Below are 17741 nucleotides of genomic sequence, written 5' to 3'. Positions count from 1 at the left end.
ATTTGAATTCTGTGTCTAAAAATTCACTGTGTTTCAGTCTTGAAAATTTATTTTTTGTCCCATAGTAGATGGGCATTTTTTGCGAGATACTTTTAAAATAAAAGTTAGAGATTTTTTTCCTTCTAGATGTTCAATAAGCAGGACTTCCTTCTAAAGCATTTTATCCTATTCTTTCTCCAAGCATGCCCTGTGAACTATCTGTGCAACCAGGCTGTCATACAAAGGGAAGATAAGGTGATTGTTATGTGAAACGTTCATAATAAAAGCAAAAGCCCCTAATTCAGTAAGATTGGAGTCGGGAACTCTTTGCCTCTGTGAAATGTTAAAGCTTTAATCTTTGACCAGCTCCTTTTCTAGAAGCTTGTTTTCTTTCTGGTAAGCCTAGGCAGTCAGAGGCCTCAAAATCCTATCTTATCAGTTTGGGTGGTGTTCAAAATATGATGAGGTTTTGAGTAAACCCCCAAAGAAAGCTACACAGTCATTCTCCTTAAGACTTGGTTAGCTAGGGCCAACTCAGGAAGAAGAAATTAGCATTTGTCAGGCATTTTCCCCCAGTTTACAGCTCTCTAGCTTTAAGGTGGTTATTGGAGGCCTACTCAGAAATGAGTCTGCCTCTCTGTTTTTAGCGTTGTTATATATGGGATGTGGTTCACTGGCAATGCATGCTCTATTGCGTCTTGAATTAGGCAAGTTCTCAGTGGCCTGTTCTTTGAATGTTGTCTGTGGATTCATATGAGTACATCCTTCCCTGGGGATGTACATAATCTTCTCCATTCCCATCAAGGGGAATGTGATTGCAACAGAGTACAGTGTGACAGATGTGGGTATTACAGACTGTCAGTGCTTTCTGAATGACTCAGGCATTAGTTTTCCCTCCTACCAAACACCAACAGAATGTTCTGTGCATGTCTGTGTTGTAAATTATCATCATGTACCAGTTCCCATTCATCACCACACTGTATTTTATCCAGGCACCAATAACTGTGTTACGATGTATACAATTCTTCCTTCATTTCTTTGTCTGCTCATTTACTCCTGTCTTCCTTTCCCTGCTATCGTTGCAACTGTGTGCTTCTATTGGTTTTCAAATGGAAGTCTAGATGTGCATTTATCAAGTATGCCATCCAATCTTTCATTTACTGCCTTTTAATGCATTTTTGCATTCTGCATTTTTTTCCTATTAACTGCCTTGAACCTCTGTGCCTTTTTATTGTATGTTAATGTAACAGTTCAAATCACACAGCTCATGGCTCACTTCTCCTCAGAGTCCATTCTTTTATTATTACAAATGTGTAGCAAAATTGGAGAAGCACTCTGCCTTGCAGTACATTTTACACTTACATGAACATACAGTCTGAAGGCTTTTTATTCCTAGAGGTTCCATTTTCTTGTAATTCATTCTGTGCTAAGTAAAATGAAAGGCTATCCATTTTACCTCTGACTTGGAAACCAACAAACAGAAGAGAGCTCAAAAATGAAAGCAAATCTCCATAGAAGTTTAAATGGTTTTTTAATGGAAGAGAAGAACAGTAAAAACAAATAGCTTTTTACATCCAAATGCAAATGGAACTAGAGGAACCTAATGTGCATGTATCTGTTATACATTTAAAGTTATTCTGTTAAATATAAGTCCTGCTTTTTCCCATCTCGTTGAGCAAGGTTGTGTCAGTATAGCAGAGAAATGATTCATGAATATTCTTGTGTATAAGGCAACTCTCCTATTGCTTTCGAAATCCTGTTTTGTGGGCTTACTTAGAGATGTAGGCAGAGGAGCAATATGTGCAGTCTAGGAAGTGACACCTTCAACTTCTGCAGCCCACCTGCCTGAGCCCCATTCAGTATGTAGCACAGACTTGTGAATACCAAGCACAGCCCAACCTTTAACTTCTTAAATATTGCAGCATTCAGCATTTAATCTCAGTCAACCAAATCTGACAGCAGTAGCTGAACACTGGATTCTGTCTTCCTTATGCTGCAGAAGGGCTGCAGAACTACTTTGCAAGTCCTGCCCAGTCCAAAGTACAGACTGAATCTTAGTGGGATTGTATCCAGAGTTTCTTGCAAGCACGTGTGTTTATGCTGACAGCAAATGGAAATCTATCAAGTGAATTCCCTAGTCCAGTTTAGCCCCACCCCTCACAGGTTAATGGCCCATTCTGGTCGCTCTTTAGGAACAGCATTATCACAAGGAGAAACAGGCCGCTTCCCACAGCTCCTGGCGTACCAACCATAGCACAGTTCATCCCTCAGGACATTCTGTATCCATCCAGCCATGGCCCTAAAAGAAATGTGGGGCAAACCTCTTTCTAATTTCTAGTTTTTATTGTGAATATGGACAAGGTAAAATGTATGGACTCCATCTCAAATTAAGGCACACTCCAAACTCTCAGATCTTAGTCTAATTTCATGCAGTTCCCCATATCTGAAGATTACCTGAAACAAGAAAAAGGACTCTTATTTTACCGTGGAGCAGAGGGCAGGGAACATGCTGTTCCTTCAGGGAAGAGAAAAAAGGGTATGTGGCTCCTGGCTCCAGTCAGATACGACAAGAACTGAGCATAAGGGTTGCTCCTACATGCTTTGAGAACAAAACAGTGGATAAGATTTGTTTGCAGATACAAGGACTGCTCTGAAAGTAATGCTTCCTATTTTATTATGTTGGCCCACAATGTCAGAGACAGATGGTGGTGTGGCAGTAGATGTTGAAACTTTCCACCAATATTCCATTACATTTCATTGCTGTGCAACAGATGGCAGCAGTGGTGCAGTCAGACAAAATGACATCTTACATGTAAGTGTAGATGAAGCAAAGGTGTATCACTGAGTTACTCCATGCAGAAGAAATGACATCCATGGACATTCATTGATGTTTGCTGAACGTTTATGGAGACCAAACAGTGGATGTGAGCACAGTGAGGCTTTGAGTGGTGTATTTCAACGGTAGTGACAGTGACATGAAAGACAAGCCACTCTCTGGATGGCCATGCAGACTTTTATGAGTGTGGCATCCAGACTCTTGCTCATTACTGGCAAAAATGCATAGCTATTAGTGGCAACTATGTTTAAAAACAGCGTTTTGTAGCTGAGAATTTTCTTTATCAAATAGTGTTGTGCTCTTTGTATCTGCTGTAGTTTCCATGGAAATAAATAGGAGGCATTACTTTCCAATCAACCTACGTATATTGAAAAACTGTGAACAGTCTAGAGTGGAGAAGAAAGTAAACTATTTGTGACAAATCACACTGCAGAGGAAAACTCAGTGCAACTGCCTATGTGAGGTGCCAATCAAACCAAGAAATAGACAGAAAGAACAACCTGAAAAGAATGAGATGAACAATTTTCTCAGTGGTTGCTGTTTCTGTTTCTGCTGCATAAGTAACTGTTTAATTCAGCAGTCTGATAGAATGAAATTCATTTCAGATGAGAGCATTTTTCCACATTTTGAGTTTGTATTTACGTTTGCTAAGGTTAATAAACCTGATAATTTTTTTGTGTTCTCACCATGGAGCAGTCACTGACAAACTGGAGGAGGGTTAGGAAAATAAGCCTGGCCAATCAGAAGGGTGACAATTGCTCTTTAGCAGCCTCCCATGACATGAAGCAGAAGGGTAGCCACCTGAAGGATGTGTATAGCTATGCAGGATCCTCTTGCATCCCTCCAGGGAAACCTGCATCTTCTGCTCCCTTTTCTTCTATGAATTATCTGTATACCGATGCACACAGACAGGGGAATAAATAGGAACAACTAGAGATCTGTGTGTGGTCGCAGGGCCATGATCTCATTGTAATAACAGAGACATAGTGGGACAGCTCATATGACTTGAATGAATCACTATATACTTTTCAGGAAAGACAAGTTAGCAAGGCAAGGTGGTGGAGGTGCTCTTTATGTGAGAGAACAACTGGAACATATTAAGCTCTGCCTAGGGATGAATAATGAATGATTGGATTCAATTAATGAGTGGATGAATGAGGCATTTGATACTGTCTCTCATAATATCTTTGCAGGTAAGCTTGGGAAGTATGGGCTAGATGAGTGGACAGTGAGGTAGATTGAGAATTAGCTGACTGACAGAATACAGAGTGTTGTGATCAGTGATGCAGTGCCTAGCTGAAAGCCTGTAGCTAGCAGTGTTCCTCAGGGGACAGTACTGAATGTAGTTTTGTTCAACATTTTCACCAGTGATTTGTATGAGGGGAGAGAATGCACTGTCAGCAAATTTGTTGATGGTACACCAGAAGGCTGTGCTGCCATTCAGTGAGACATAGACAGATTGGAGAGTTGGCCAAAAAGGATTCTGATGAGGTTCAACAAGGGCAAGTGTAGATTCCTACACCTAGGGAGAAATAACTGCATGCATCAGTATAGGTTATGGCTTGATCTGTTGGAAAAGATCTGGCGTAGCATGTTCAGTTCTGGGTTCCTCAGTTCAGGGAGGACAGGGAACTTCTAGAGAGAGTCCAGTGGAGGGCCACAAAGATGGTGAGGGCCTGGGGCATCTCCTTTAATGAGGAAAGGCTGAGTGACCTTGGGCTTTTGAGCCTGGAGAAGAGAAAGCTGAGAGGGGATCATATCAATAATAATAAATATCTAAAGGGAGAGAGTCAAGTGGATGGGGCCAAGCTCTTTCCAGCAGTGCCCAGTGACAGAACAAGGGGCAGTGGGCACAAACTGGAACACAGGAAGTTCCATACATACATTAAAAAAAAAAAAAAAAAAAAAAAAAAAAAAAAAAAAAAAAAAAAACCTTTTTTACTTGTGAGCATGACAGAGTACTGGAACAGGCTGCCCAGAGATGTTGTGGAGTCTCCATCTTTGGAGATACGGAAATCCTTACTAAGAATTTTCCTGTGTTACCTATTGTAGGGAACCTTTTTTAGCATGGGGTTGAACTTGTTGATATCCAGAGGTTCTTTCCAATCTCTATGATTTTGTGATTGAAACATAATTCTACAGAGAAAGGAAAATCACAGGGCTGTTATACATTCCTTCCTAGTTTCAGTCGTTGTTCCCTGTTGGTGTAAATCAGCACAGTGCTCCTGAGCTCACTACAGCAAAGCTAATTTGTACCATCTACAGTTCTCACTGCTTATTCTTGTTGTCTGTTGTTCCCCTGTTATACAGTAGTGCTGTTGGAGCCTCAGTCACCCCTGAATCCCCTTTGTTATTTTGGAGTCTCTCTCAGCACTTTTCTTTTAAGGTGTTACTGGTTTTATGTCTTTTATTCTTGTGCTGTAGATTCCCATCTTTAAACACTCTACCTTCAAAACTCCATCTGCAAAAATCTGTTTTGTTAAGAGTGTTGCTGAGGAGAGGTCAAGCAAGAGGTATCTTTGGCTACTTACAAGGTTGCCTTTAGAAAATAAAAGAATACATTAACCCAGTAAATGCATCCAGGAGAGGATTAAATTGAATTTTAAGGGTAATATAGAATCTGGGGTAGTATGACTGTGTTCTTCTCATTGGCACCAGGGCTCTTAGGATATCTGAGTCTGAGACACTATTCTTTCTTGCCCTCCCTAGACTCCACGGAGGACCACAGAGGCGGACTTTAAAGATGGAAGCAGGCAAATATGTCCTAGGAAGTGAGCTCACCTGAGCTGAACTGCGGTAACTGGCCAAATGGCCGCTCCTTACCAAAGGTAGATGTGAACTAAAATGCAGTAGCTAAGTGGAGGAATTTAGGGTAAAATATTTCATTTCCATCTAGAATAATATAAATAGGGTGGGCAGGTACTGTGCCTAAGCTGCCCCTCCATGAGCAAAATCTAATGATAGTTATCTCTCCCAGACTTCAGTACAGGGAGGCAGGAACAGGCAGGAGGCTGGTTAAAGTTTAGTCTGTTTTGCAGACTAAAATTTCAGAGATTCATCCCCAAAGTTTGCAAGCTGTTTTATTAGATAATTTCATTCTTTAGTGCTCCTGCCTTCAGTGATGTCTGTTTCTGTCACTGCAGCACTCACCTGTGGCAAGATCTTTCATCACAATGCCTTGGCAGAGGCCTCCATAAGAAATGTCTCCCAAAAGTAGATGGTAGTTAAAGCATTGTGAAGCAGTGAAGAGGGTAAGTCAGCCTTCATTAGCACATTGTATTAGCTTGTGTGAGAGATGATTCTATTCTTTCCATGGGAGTCCAGCAACAAAAGCTCCATGTGACCAAGTGCTAATCACAGTTTATTTGCAGACCAGTCTTCCACTCATCATGCCTACATCATTTCTCCACCTCCAATTGCACCCACTACATCTATTCCCTATATCCTCTGATGCTTTGGAAGCCTAAGAGCAGAAATACCATAGCTTACCGTCATACACCTTTGCAATCTATCGTTATAATCTTGTTTGCCATGTAATTTTTGTTCATCAGGAAGTTCTAGTGCACATCCTCTGCTTGAAGTTTTAATTTAGTTCTTAGTGAGACAAATCTCATACAGTGACTAACGTAGGAAGTGAGATTGGATAAAAGTCAAATAAGGTCTCAAAGGTTTGGCCCTGAGTGATGATGGTAAATATAAATGCAGATAGGAAAGGTAGACTGGGGGGAGGGAGTGAGTTCTGGCTTGCATAGAGATTTTCTTCAGGGATAAATAAATTCAGAACATTTTTTAGATATAGCTGAATAGAGTATAATGTTGTATTTGTCCTCAGTTTTTATCACAACTGAGAAGTGAAAAATTGCCTCATCTGTAAGGGCTCTGAATATAATGAGCAAGAATGAGCTTCTCTTTGTCAGTCCTAATAGCTTTGCCTCTGAATGGATAGCAGGACTGGGGAAAATATCACTTGTTCCAGCACTTACAGAGTAGCACTAGTTAACCACAAGTTTATCCCCACAGCTCAGCTAGTCAGTCAGAAATAGACAACGTAGTATAGACAACGGTATGCTCTGGTGCATCAGTTACATAAATATGTGTAGCTATAGATGTACATAAAGAACCGCAATGTACATAAAACCATTTGAGAGGACAAGAAGTCAAAAAACCAGGTAGTCTACAAATACAGCTGTTTGGCTGTTGTATTCCATCATTTTAAATATATGAATTAAGGCTTCAATTGAACTAAGTTTTGCCTAAAGTCACACTAAATTTTCTTGAAATATCTGTACTAATATATTAGTACATATATATAAAATGAAGAAAATATTATTATATATTCTAATATTACATACCATTGTCACTGAGAGGTGAGATTTAAGTTCAGTAGTTCATCCTGAGCAGAACTGAAGAGACTGAGTCCCCAAACCCACAGGTTTATTTAACCTCTAAGCTTGCATAGCAGCAGTACATGTTCTTACATACCACTAGATGGTGACTTCTGTAATGAGTTGTTGACTTTTATCCTACAATATATTTCTCTTGTTATCAAAATGGAGCAGAAGCATGATTTTACTACCTGCATTTTTGATAATTTCCCTCTAAATATATTGCTGTAATCATTCTGACAGTTGGAAGAGTCTAGTGGATAGCTATGGAAAAAAGGAGGTGAACATCATCCCTGTCAGATTGTCTTTATTATCTTTGTGCAATTCAAAAATATGTTTTTGTTAACACAGGCTGTATGATGCCACATACAAATGATCAGGCCACAGTTCATTTGCCTGAGACAAAAAAATAATCTAATATCTTCATTCAATTATGAATGCCACATGCATAATCTTTAGTTAGTAAAGAGTAAGCCATCCTGCATCAGGCAAAATGTCTTCCCCAGTGTGTGCTGTGTTTCCACTCAGAGCAACCTCTCATGTTAGCTATCTGCTATTAAAAGGTTACTTCAAAATCCTGTTTGGCACCTTTCCCTACATGGCTGCAGTAGCAAGATCAAACAAAAGCAATTTGTTTGCCAGCTGAGGCTCACTCTTCAGTTGGACAGGAATCACTCTTATCAACAGGCTGTACCAAAGACCCGTTTGCCACTTCCCTCCAGTGACACTTATTGCTATTAATACCTTTCACCTGACATAAAGGGTTAGAAAGCCTTTACTCACAGATATGTGGTAAAAGTTCATTGATGACTATACTCCGAATAACAAAAATAATATTTCTTTCTGTCCTCTTAATGCATTATTCAGATTGGAAGCCATTTATGCTGGAGTTTGACTCTTTTGTACAACACACTGCATTTCTACAAAACTTTCTAGAGCTCTGGGTATCTCTCTGGTTGTTTAACACAGGCTGCCAATCTTTACCTTAACAACACCACAACTAATAATAATGAATTTACTTAAGTTGCTCCTTATTTAGCAGACTGTAGCATATGATATGGTTTTCAAAAGCATCTAAAGAATGAGATGTTCTTAAATATTCTTAAATTCCTGATAATCAGACACCTTCAAGGAGTTTTAGAGCTTGTAATCACAAATCACTTTTGGTCTATAAACTGATTCCCTTTCTGTAAGCATTCACTGAATAGTTTGCAATGGATGCTTCTATAATAGCTTGAGAATTTGTAGCCCAGGATTGTGAAGAGGTATCCCATTGCTTTACTTGTACCGTCCTGCTGGATGATGCCACCATTACAGAATGCCTGCTCTCTCCACCAAATCAAATTATCTTTTCTCATCAGCCTACAAACTGTGATTTGTTTTCTAGGAGCATTAACACAAGCTAATTTGTCTTGCACAGGTGTTTATGGAAAATCAAATCAGGGCTTTACTGGATCAAAATGTGTCTGAAGAGCCACCAAGGCATCTGAGAATTTCTCTCCTGGTCTTTACCTACCTCCGCAGTTGATCCATCTATTAAGAAACAGATTTGTTCATGGCTGGACTCCAGGCATTTTCTGGTACAGTGTTTATTAATGTCTTGCCAAGATGAAACATTTCTGAAACAAGATTAGCATCAGTATTTACAAGCAAAGGGTTAGCTCTAGAAATAGCTCAATCAAAAGATGTCAGAGAAGGCAACTATTCATGGGAAATTATTTGCAAAGGATACATTCTTCCTTCCCTAGTTATGCTTAAAGCTTTCTTCCCAGCATCAGGTTGACTCTCTAGTTATAAGCTTAAATGAGGAAAATACGTATTTACCCTATAGAACACAGCTCTTTATTTTCTGCTTCCTTTATGCCTGCATAGCTGCCTATTGATTTCTTAACCTGTGTATTTCTCATCTATTGACTAATGACAAAGCCTTAGCTGTGTCAACGCTGTCAAAGCAGTCTGTGTTTATGCCACACTGAAGTGGAGATAAGAGGAATTTTACTTTTTTTTTTCTTTTTAATTGAAATAATCTCCACCTATGTCTTGCTAGGAAGAGGCTGCTCTTGAAATCAGCTATCTGGGGACTAGAGGGATGGGAAGAATTGTCCTGGAAGAGCAGGATGTTTGGAGATGCACAGGAGCTACACTAAGACCATACATACTACATTAGCCAAGGACTAGCGATGTCCTAAATATGAGCAGAATTTTTATTCTAGCCCTCCACCCTTGCAAAGCATGTTTTTGGGGAGATTGAACTGTCCTTTATTTTCTGTTCTGAGGATACAATTAACATATTGGGCTTTTGGATGAGTATACAGTCAAGTTTTGTAAATGCAATACAGTTGATTTGCAGTGCCCTGCTGTGACACCAGTGACATCATAACCTGAGTCCATTATGTGACCAAAACAGGATTCAGGCGGAGTGTGTGTCCTCTGAACAAGAAAAAAAGCAAACAAGTAAATAACCAAAACAAAGCAAAAACAACAAATCTCAAGCACAAGCTGAAAGCAAGAAAACAACTACATAGAGAAAAAGGGAAAAGAAAATGGTGGTTATTCGTTGTGTGGTTTTAAACAAGAGGTTTGCCTAGGCTCTAATCAATATTTTAACTCATTTCATTAAAACTTATCACACAAATGTTGAACCCTATGACAAAAATAAATAATTAAATGAATAAATTGCAATTTTTTAGAGGGCTATAATCTAATCAAGAAAATGTTCTAAATTGGACTTGCTTTTACCAGCTGGTAATTTTTGAACATGTGAATGCAATGTAAATAAGTTTCAGCTGAATAGTTAATTCTTGTAGAAAATGTACATAGCCTAACTAGAGGTCATGTGATTTTCTGTTTTCCTGTTGTATAAAGTATTTGGAAAAAATAATGTGATATGTTGCTCCTACTAATGCTGTACCCCGTCCCTTCATTTAATTACTGCAATTAATCTTAATCTGTCTTTGTTTGGCAACAGCTAGGTTAGGAATGCTTATCTGAATGCTTGCAATAGAGATGGCTGTTTTGATCACTGAACTCACCATCTTTTCTTTGTCAGATAAAAATATCCAGCATTTTATTGCAATCTAAATGGGTGCTTTATGGTTCTGCAAAATACAATTGTGTATTACTAAGGGAGAGGCAAAAGTATTTGCTACAAAGGAATATTTTTGTAAACAGTGTAAAAATGAAATTCAGTGTCTAGAACATTTAGCGCTGTTCTCTTTGTAAAAATGTCACAGCTGTGTTTCACAATGTATGAAGCACTCACATAAGCATTTAATTCACTTATATATCGAGCTACATAAAAGATGATGCAGTAATTAGGTCTGAAACAGATAGAAGGCCTACTTTAGATAATGCACTGTCACTAAAATAGCATATGCTGGCTTCCTTCAATTGTGTATGTTTTAGCCTGTAAAGCTGTACTTTTGATGAGATGACAGTTACTGAAAATAATAGAATAGACAAGATTTAAACAAACTTTTCTGAAATAGATGCTCTTCAGTTTTGCCTTACTGCATCTTTATAGGCATTGCCACATGTCCATAGAACTTCGCATAGAATTTATTGACTGTAATTCTAGGAAAACACAATGAAGGAGTAACGTTTTCACTGAAACAAGTTTCAATTTTTTCATGGACAGTCAGTGAGTAGAACTGTACCTCCCATAGGCTGAAGGATCCTCCACTTCTCTGGTCTCATCAAGGCAAAGATCAGACAAGTGGGTAATCCAGCCAGTGTGCCCCTACTCTTGATCATGTGAGAGCAAAACTGTGCATGCATGCAGAGGACTCGGTGTTCTGTCTGGATAGTCACACCTCCTAAGATAAGACTTTTTGAGTAGGCATTCAGCATCTTTGTAAGCAAAGAGGGTTCTTTGGCTTCCACTCCAATGCTTTTTCTTTCTAGAGCCCAATTAAGCCAAGTTCTTTGATGTTTTTGTTAGGTAAGTTCACAATGCAAAGAACAGCTGGTCTCACAACTGGTATAGCAGGCTAAAACCAAGTCTGAGCTTCACTGGGAAGAAAACTGGAACCTTATAAAGCACTCTGCAGTACAGGTATTGCCTGATATTTCATGTGGCCAGATCTCCCACATGAGCAGATAAACACAGCTTCTGCAGATTTCATTGACAGCCTTGTTAAGAAAATACCAGGTGGTGGTAACAAAGGCACCAGTTATTGCAAGTGCTGCAGAGTAAAGTGGGTCATGGTACGTTTGCCATTTCTATGTGTTAAAGACATTCTAGGTTTACTGGAGCACAGGGAGTTCTCAGACCCTGGGGTAGGGACAGTTTTCCTTGCAAAGTGACTTCATGCCTGACCTCTATTCCAAAATTAAATGAATTAGTAAAAGATGAGGGGAAATGGCCTCAAGTTGCACCAAGGTAAGTTTAGGCTGGAAGTTAAGACACACTTCTTTACAGAAAGAGTGATTAAGTACTGGAATAGGCTTCCCAGGGAGGTGGTTGAGTCGCCACCTCTGGATGTGTTTAAGAGCCATTTGGATGTGGTGCTCAGAGATATGATTTAGCGAAGGGTTGTTAGAGTTAGGGTACTATGGTTAGGCTGCAGTTCGACTTGATGATCTTTGAGGTCCTTTCCAACCTGAGTAATTCTATGCTTCTATGACCTTCTGGATCTTTTGACCTTCTACATGTCTATTGTACTGATGACCAGTAGTGCCTCACACAGTTCTACATGCTGTTAGATGACTTTTTAATATTCACAGGTTGGGCTAATTATACCCATGCAAAGCAACTAAAATCATGACTAGTATTGGGGAAAACTGAAACGGATGCAGGGATTTCCTTGGAAAACACATGAATGTCTGTAAAATCTATATGCTGAGGTCTTCTAGTGAGGGATTTTGCCTTGAATAGGTCAGCCAGGTAGGGGTGAAGAAATCCCTCTTCATACTTATAATCCTAGCCCTTTTAGCAGCAATCTCTCTGCTTCAGGGAGTGCAGTCACCTATCTCAGACCATTGCTCAGTCTCAGTATGAATGAGCACAGGTTAGAAAAGTGGCTGTAGCTGTAATACCCCTCAATTTCATCAGCACAGAGTCACCCAGCTGTGACTGGGCAGCCATTGCTTGCTCTCTGAAGGCCTAGTTCAGCACCAGGAGTACGTATTTATGTTTCATCAAATAAACCTCAATCTGTGCTTGCAAGATATCCTCCATGGGGAAGCAAGCTGAAATCATTCATATGTGCATAAAATGACTCTGCGAGTGATTAGTTCAAATCAAAGCATTTTGAAAGTGAGGCATGGTGGTTTTGTTCACTTGAGGAAACATTCAGCATCTACTTATTATTATGAACAAACCTCAGCAGATTGTAATTACTGTTTTCTTCTCTTACTGCTGTGGCAATCAGGAACACTGCGGACAGAGAAATTTTCTGTGGCCCAGAGAGCTTACAAGCCCAGTGTAAGACAAGAGATAGCAGATGAACATGATGGAGGTGTCAAAGTTGTCTTAGCACCAAAACTAATGACTAAATGTGTCTTTATTTGTTTGTTTTAATAACGCAAAATAAACTCTCAGTTTGTGTTGAACGCAATATTGTATCTGGCCTCAATCTGGTGCCTTGTTATGGATACTTGGAAAAGATGCAAAGGAAATTAAGAGCAAAGTTTTTCACAAAGCTGCAACAGATCTCCATGCTGGCATCTCTGACCATTGGCTCACAAATAAGCATCCCCCTGGCTGGTATCTGGTTCCCTCTTTTCCACAACTTTTAAGTTGGAGTCTCTCCATTTCTTGATGTGATACTGAAGTAGGAGCCAGCTGTACGATCTAAAGACCAAGCAAGGTCTTTTGTTGAAGCTATTGCCTCCTGGGAGCAGAACAGCAAAAACAGGCCATGAGACTGTTCAAGGCGCAGGGCTTCGTGCTGTTGTAGGTTAGGGCCAAGGGTGTTGCTAATAAAAATTATGAAATAAGTAGAAATCAGACATCTGGGCCATCCCAAGGAAGATGTAATACATCTTATGTACTGCTCTGCAGCATTTCTACTACTTCTTTGATACATGCTTTATAGAAATAAATATATTTTGTGTAAGCTTCAGAAAATAATCTTAGAATCATAGAATTATAGAATGATAGAATCATTTGAGTTGGAAGAGACCTTTAAAGGTTACCTAGTACTTCTCCTCTACAATGAACAGGGGACCTATATGTAGATCAGGTTGCTCAGAGCCCTGTCCAGTTTGACCTTGAGCATTTCCAGGGAGGAGGTCTTCCACCAGCAACCTGTTCCAGTACCTCACCACTCTTACTGTAAAAATCTTCTTCCTTTTATCCAATCTAAATTTCTCCTTTTTTAGTTTGAAACCATTTCTCTCTTGTCCTGTCACAATAGACCTTGCTAAAGAGTCTGTCCCCTTCTTTCTTACAGCACCCCTCTAGATACTAAAAGGTTGCTAGCCTTCCCTATTACTGGTCTTTTCCCTTGTCTCTCAATTGTGCTGCTAACTACAGACAGTATGTTCATTTAGCACACCATGGAGATGTGTCCCTTTGTTCAGTTTACAAATTCTTCATCAAGAATGTGTTTGTTATTTGGATTTATTAAACAGGAGCACATTTGAGCTCTGGATTCTTTGCCAGCAGTTTGTAATAAGCCAAGAAAGAGCAACAACATATAATCAAATCCATTATGACTACATTAAGATTACAGCAGAGAAAGGAAATTAAACAAAATATTGCACAAGTACAGCTAAGAACAGTGAAGATATCTGAACAATGTCATAAACACTTATTACTACTTACATAAGGACCACTTGTCTGTTTACTCTCAAGCCTGAGACTGACTTCCATTTTAAGGCTGCCCTCAGATAAGGTCATCCTCTGTTAATACGGAATCATATCAAATATAAACTTATTTGTTTTTCAGCAGCTCTCAGCAGAACTGAAACCATTTCTAATGTGGCCTAACTCTTCTTTCAGTCCTGACAGTGGACAAACATCAGAAAGAAAAATGCAAGAGAGATGATAAAATTGTAGAGGAATCTATCAACCTTAGGAGAAGCAGGTATTTTTTCTTTAAATGAAGAGTTACTATAGATAAATTTATAATTTAAAGTCATTACTGCAAACACATAATGGAGAACTAGCATTTAAAAAACACTCACAAAGAGACTCTAGAAGGAGAAAACAGCTAATAAATCAGGTACAGTCAGTTCCAGACAGAAAATTAGCCTTTCTTCCTTATGTAGGGAGGGAACAGGGCAGAAGTAGTAAATGAATGCAGATGAACCCCTAATAGGGAGGAGAGGTACTGTGCTCCACAGAAGGCAAATGGGACTAGGCATGTCAGTCATATCTCTTTTCTTGCCAAAGTGCAGACATGAAGTTTGCAATTTTAGTCCTGTGCAAGAGCCAGAGAAGCATCCTGGTTACCAAAAGGTATGTTTGCAAGCAAATGGTCTTGAGTAGAAAACGCTTTAAAATTTTGTCTTTCTCTGCCAGCATGTCCTGATGAATTTTTTTTTAAGTGCACTTCAGATTATTGAGCCATAAAGCTAATTGGACTTTGTTCAACTAGCTACTGTGTCACTAGGACCAGCTACTTTCCCTGGGTTTAATTTATCAATTTATCCAGAAAAGAATTATTCACGGTGTTCTTAGAAGAAAGGATTATATATCAGTACTTCTCTAGAGAGGACAGCTGAGGCAGAAAGATGAGAGAGACAAGAGAATATATGACATGCTGTGCAAACGATATGGTTGTCCTTTCTTCCCTGTGTAATTCAGTCCTCACCAGATTTCAGCAGGCAGACAGGCAGGCTGCACTGTTTGCCTTTCAGAGCCAGTGGTTTAGAAATGCCATCTATCACTCTGCCACAGCTCCAAACGTGGCAAATGACTCCCCCAGAACATGCAGCTCTGCATAGCTGGAAATCATTATTTTTGCCCAGAAACTCCCTCTGCTCATTTGGCCTTTTTAGGTTAAAGAGAACTTGCTAGCACCATAGCACTAAAACAGTACCTAGCTGCTGGAGATATGAGTAAATTAAGCTTACTGGAGCAAAGCTGGTGCAAGTAGTTCTGAATCTGTCCCACAGCCATACCAGGAGCATTTCTGCCCAAGATTGTCTGCTCTCATGCATCCATTCAGTAAAAATTAATTGGAGGGGGATTCTTAGTCTTCCTAGGCACAGCCCTCTTGATCACAGCCAGCATTGCCACTGCCTTCTGGTAATAATCTCAGTGCCTTTTAAAATTAATTCATATGGAGGGCTGTTGGTTTTGAAGCAGTTTTCAAGATTTGAAACGTGCTTCAGTCTTTATAGAAACAAATCCATGGAGCCATTCTTCATACACAGAGAATTGTGTGACCATGTCCCTTTTTTTTCTGGGCAAAACTTGAGAACGGGCATTTCCTGGGAGGGGGATTGGGTGAAAAGCTCTGCAAGAGGGGGAAGGCAACCAGGGGTCCCACTGGTCAGCTGTTGGCCCCAAGCGGAGGTGTAGAGCTTCTGCTCTGCTATTCGGAGTTCTGCCTGGCCACATGGAGCTTGCAGTCTGCACAAACTCAGTGTGTTGATGACATGGGCAGCAGCGAGAGCTGTCATCATATATTCCACACCTGTGGGAGCACTGGGTGTCTGGTGCCTGGCAGAGAGCCTGGTGGGGTGCCCCCAGAGAGACCCAGCATTGCAGGCTGTAGAAGAACACAGATGAGGTAAAAAGATCTTATGACTAATGGAGAGTGGAGGGTATGGGGCTTCTACTCATGCACCAACACATACTGCTGTGCTCTTTGACTCCTTCACATTCAGATATATTTTGTGTTCCTGGGAATGTATAAATCTGATTAAAAGAATTGAGATAAAGTGTGCCACGTGGAATCAGGCTGCTGAGGCATCTGTACCAGTATCCAGCTGGCCTGGAAAAAAGGCTTAAAAAACACACTAAGTGGCATGGAAGGGAAAAATAATCCTTCCTAGCTGCTCTCTCGTAGTGACTGTGCTACAGTTGAAGCTTGGCTGCTATTAGAGACTATTCACAATTTTTTTCTTTTGCGGGGGGTGGAGTTATTTGTAGCATTAAAAAAGTAACTAGTTAATGAATAATATTTATGATGAGAACTAATTTGTGCATGTGTATGTTTTTACATTTTTATGGACATGAACATAAGCATCCTCCTCCACAAATTTAGCTCAATACAGACATATGTATACTATATATAATGCAACACACTCAGATTCTCCTATAATTTACTCTGGAGATCTCTATCTGCCTCTGTCTTGATACACCATCTTTCTTGCCTTCTCTCATAAGGCTTCAATAAAAGCTCCCAAATCCTGAGGAAGATGGTAATGCTGTACAAACATTTGAAATGTGAAAAGAAGTGAAAGAAAAATAGTTTCTCTTACCCAGAGCTGTGAGGGATAAAATGAAGGCTGATCAGTTCTGTGTAAAGAAGCAGAGATTCAGGTCAGGTATAAACTTTTCTCAGTGCTAAAGCAGATCAGGCTGTAGAATAAACCACCTGAAAAGATCACTGAGCCACATCAAAGGAGGGATTGTGAAGCTGGAGGCTTTGGAAATTAGGATTCCATTAGGATGCAGCTGAAGAGCTCCAGTAAGGCTGGGTCAGCTGCCCGACCCTGACACCTGCACCTCGGGTCAGTTTTTATTTCATACACCATTTGATGTGACTTGTGGCTGATCTGCATGTAACCAAAGCCTGCTGTGCATATCCTACAGCAAAGTCTCATATTTTGGCTAAGCTTATGCAACAGCAGGAGCCATGCTCCTGACTCCCTCCCTGGGTTACACAGATCCAGTTCCTGCCTGCTACACCATGGTCAAGGTGGAAACGGGTGCTCCATCACAGCTGCTCTAGTGACACAGTCTCATTCCCCATGTCCCATCCAAATGCTTGTCCTGGCAAGCCTTTGAAGTACAACAAAGAAAGGGGTGCCTGCAGCACCCCAACATCAGAGTTTACTTCTGTCCATGAAAAATTGGAAAAGTCTTCACTGCTATCAGCTGGTCACCTGCCAGATGTTGCTGAGTATGTGGTGAATAGTGCAGCAGTAATAAATAATAACAAAAGTAACTAAGAAAGAACTGCTTAAAACTTGTGAAAGGTGGAATTGATTGTGTTAGGACAGGTGGACATGAAGTTTTCTCAAAGCATTGTCCCAAGTACTGTAAACACTTCAGGCAGAAGGTCTTAGAAGCCTTTCTGTTTTCAGAGTGATTAACCATTTTCCTGCAGGCAAACAGATAAACACGCCTTGCAAACACTGCATCTGGCATAGAGGTTTGTAATGAAGACAGTGGGTTCCTAATCTGTGTGCCAGGTTGCTTCAGGCACTTTTGGGAGAGATAACATCGATGTATAAATAGTCGGTACAGAGGGCATACAGGGTGGTAGTCTGCAGTTTGTGGTTATCACGCTATGCACATTGCTGCTCTTTTCGGGGATGTGCTGGTATTAATGCAGTTGGTCTCCTAGGCTGGGCATTCAGCACTCTAATGCTGGAGAGATTTCCCTTTTTGGCTTGTATTGTGTTTGTACTGAAATTCA

At 40.1% G+C, this 17741-nt stretch overlaps 1 long non-coding RNA gene across 1 annotated transcript in view; it reads left to right on the top strand.

The window, feature by feature from the left end:
- LOC121109995 overlaps nucleotides 1–17741 on the top strand; it is a 65355-nt gene that overhangs the window by 9976 nt on the left and 37638 nt on the right. Inside the window, exons 3-5 of the long non-coding RNA XR_005857791.1 lie at nucleotides 5525–5643; nucleotides 5959–6066; nucleotides 8621–8780. This is a non-coding gene — a long non-coding RNA (uncharacterized LOC121109995). The remainder of the gene's footprint in view (nucleotides 1–5524; nucleotides 5644–5958; nucleotides 6067–8620; nucleotides 8781–17741) is intronic.

The sequence above is a fragment of the Gallus gallus genome, chromosome 2, assembly GCF_016699485.2.
Source record: "Gallus gallus isolate bGalGal1 chromosome 2, bGalGal1.mat.broiler.GRCg7b, whole genome shotgun sequence".
Taxonomy (NCBI): Eukaryota; Metazoa; Chordata; class Aves; order Galliformes; family Phasianidae; genus Gallus; species Gallus gallus.
Note: the sequence above shows the minus strand (reverse complement) of the source record. Positions and strands in the feature narration are given on the sequence as shown.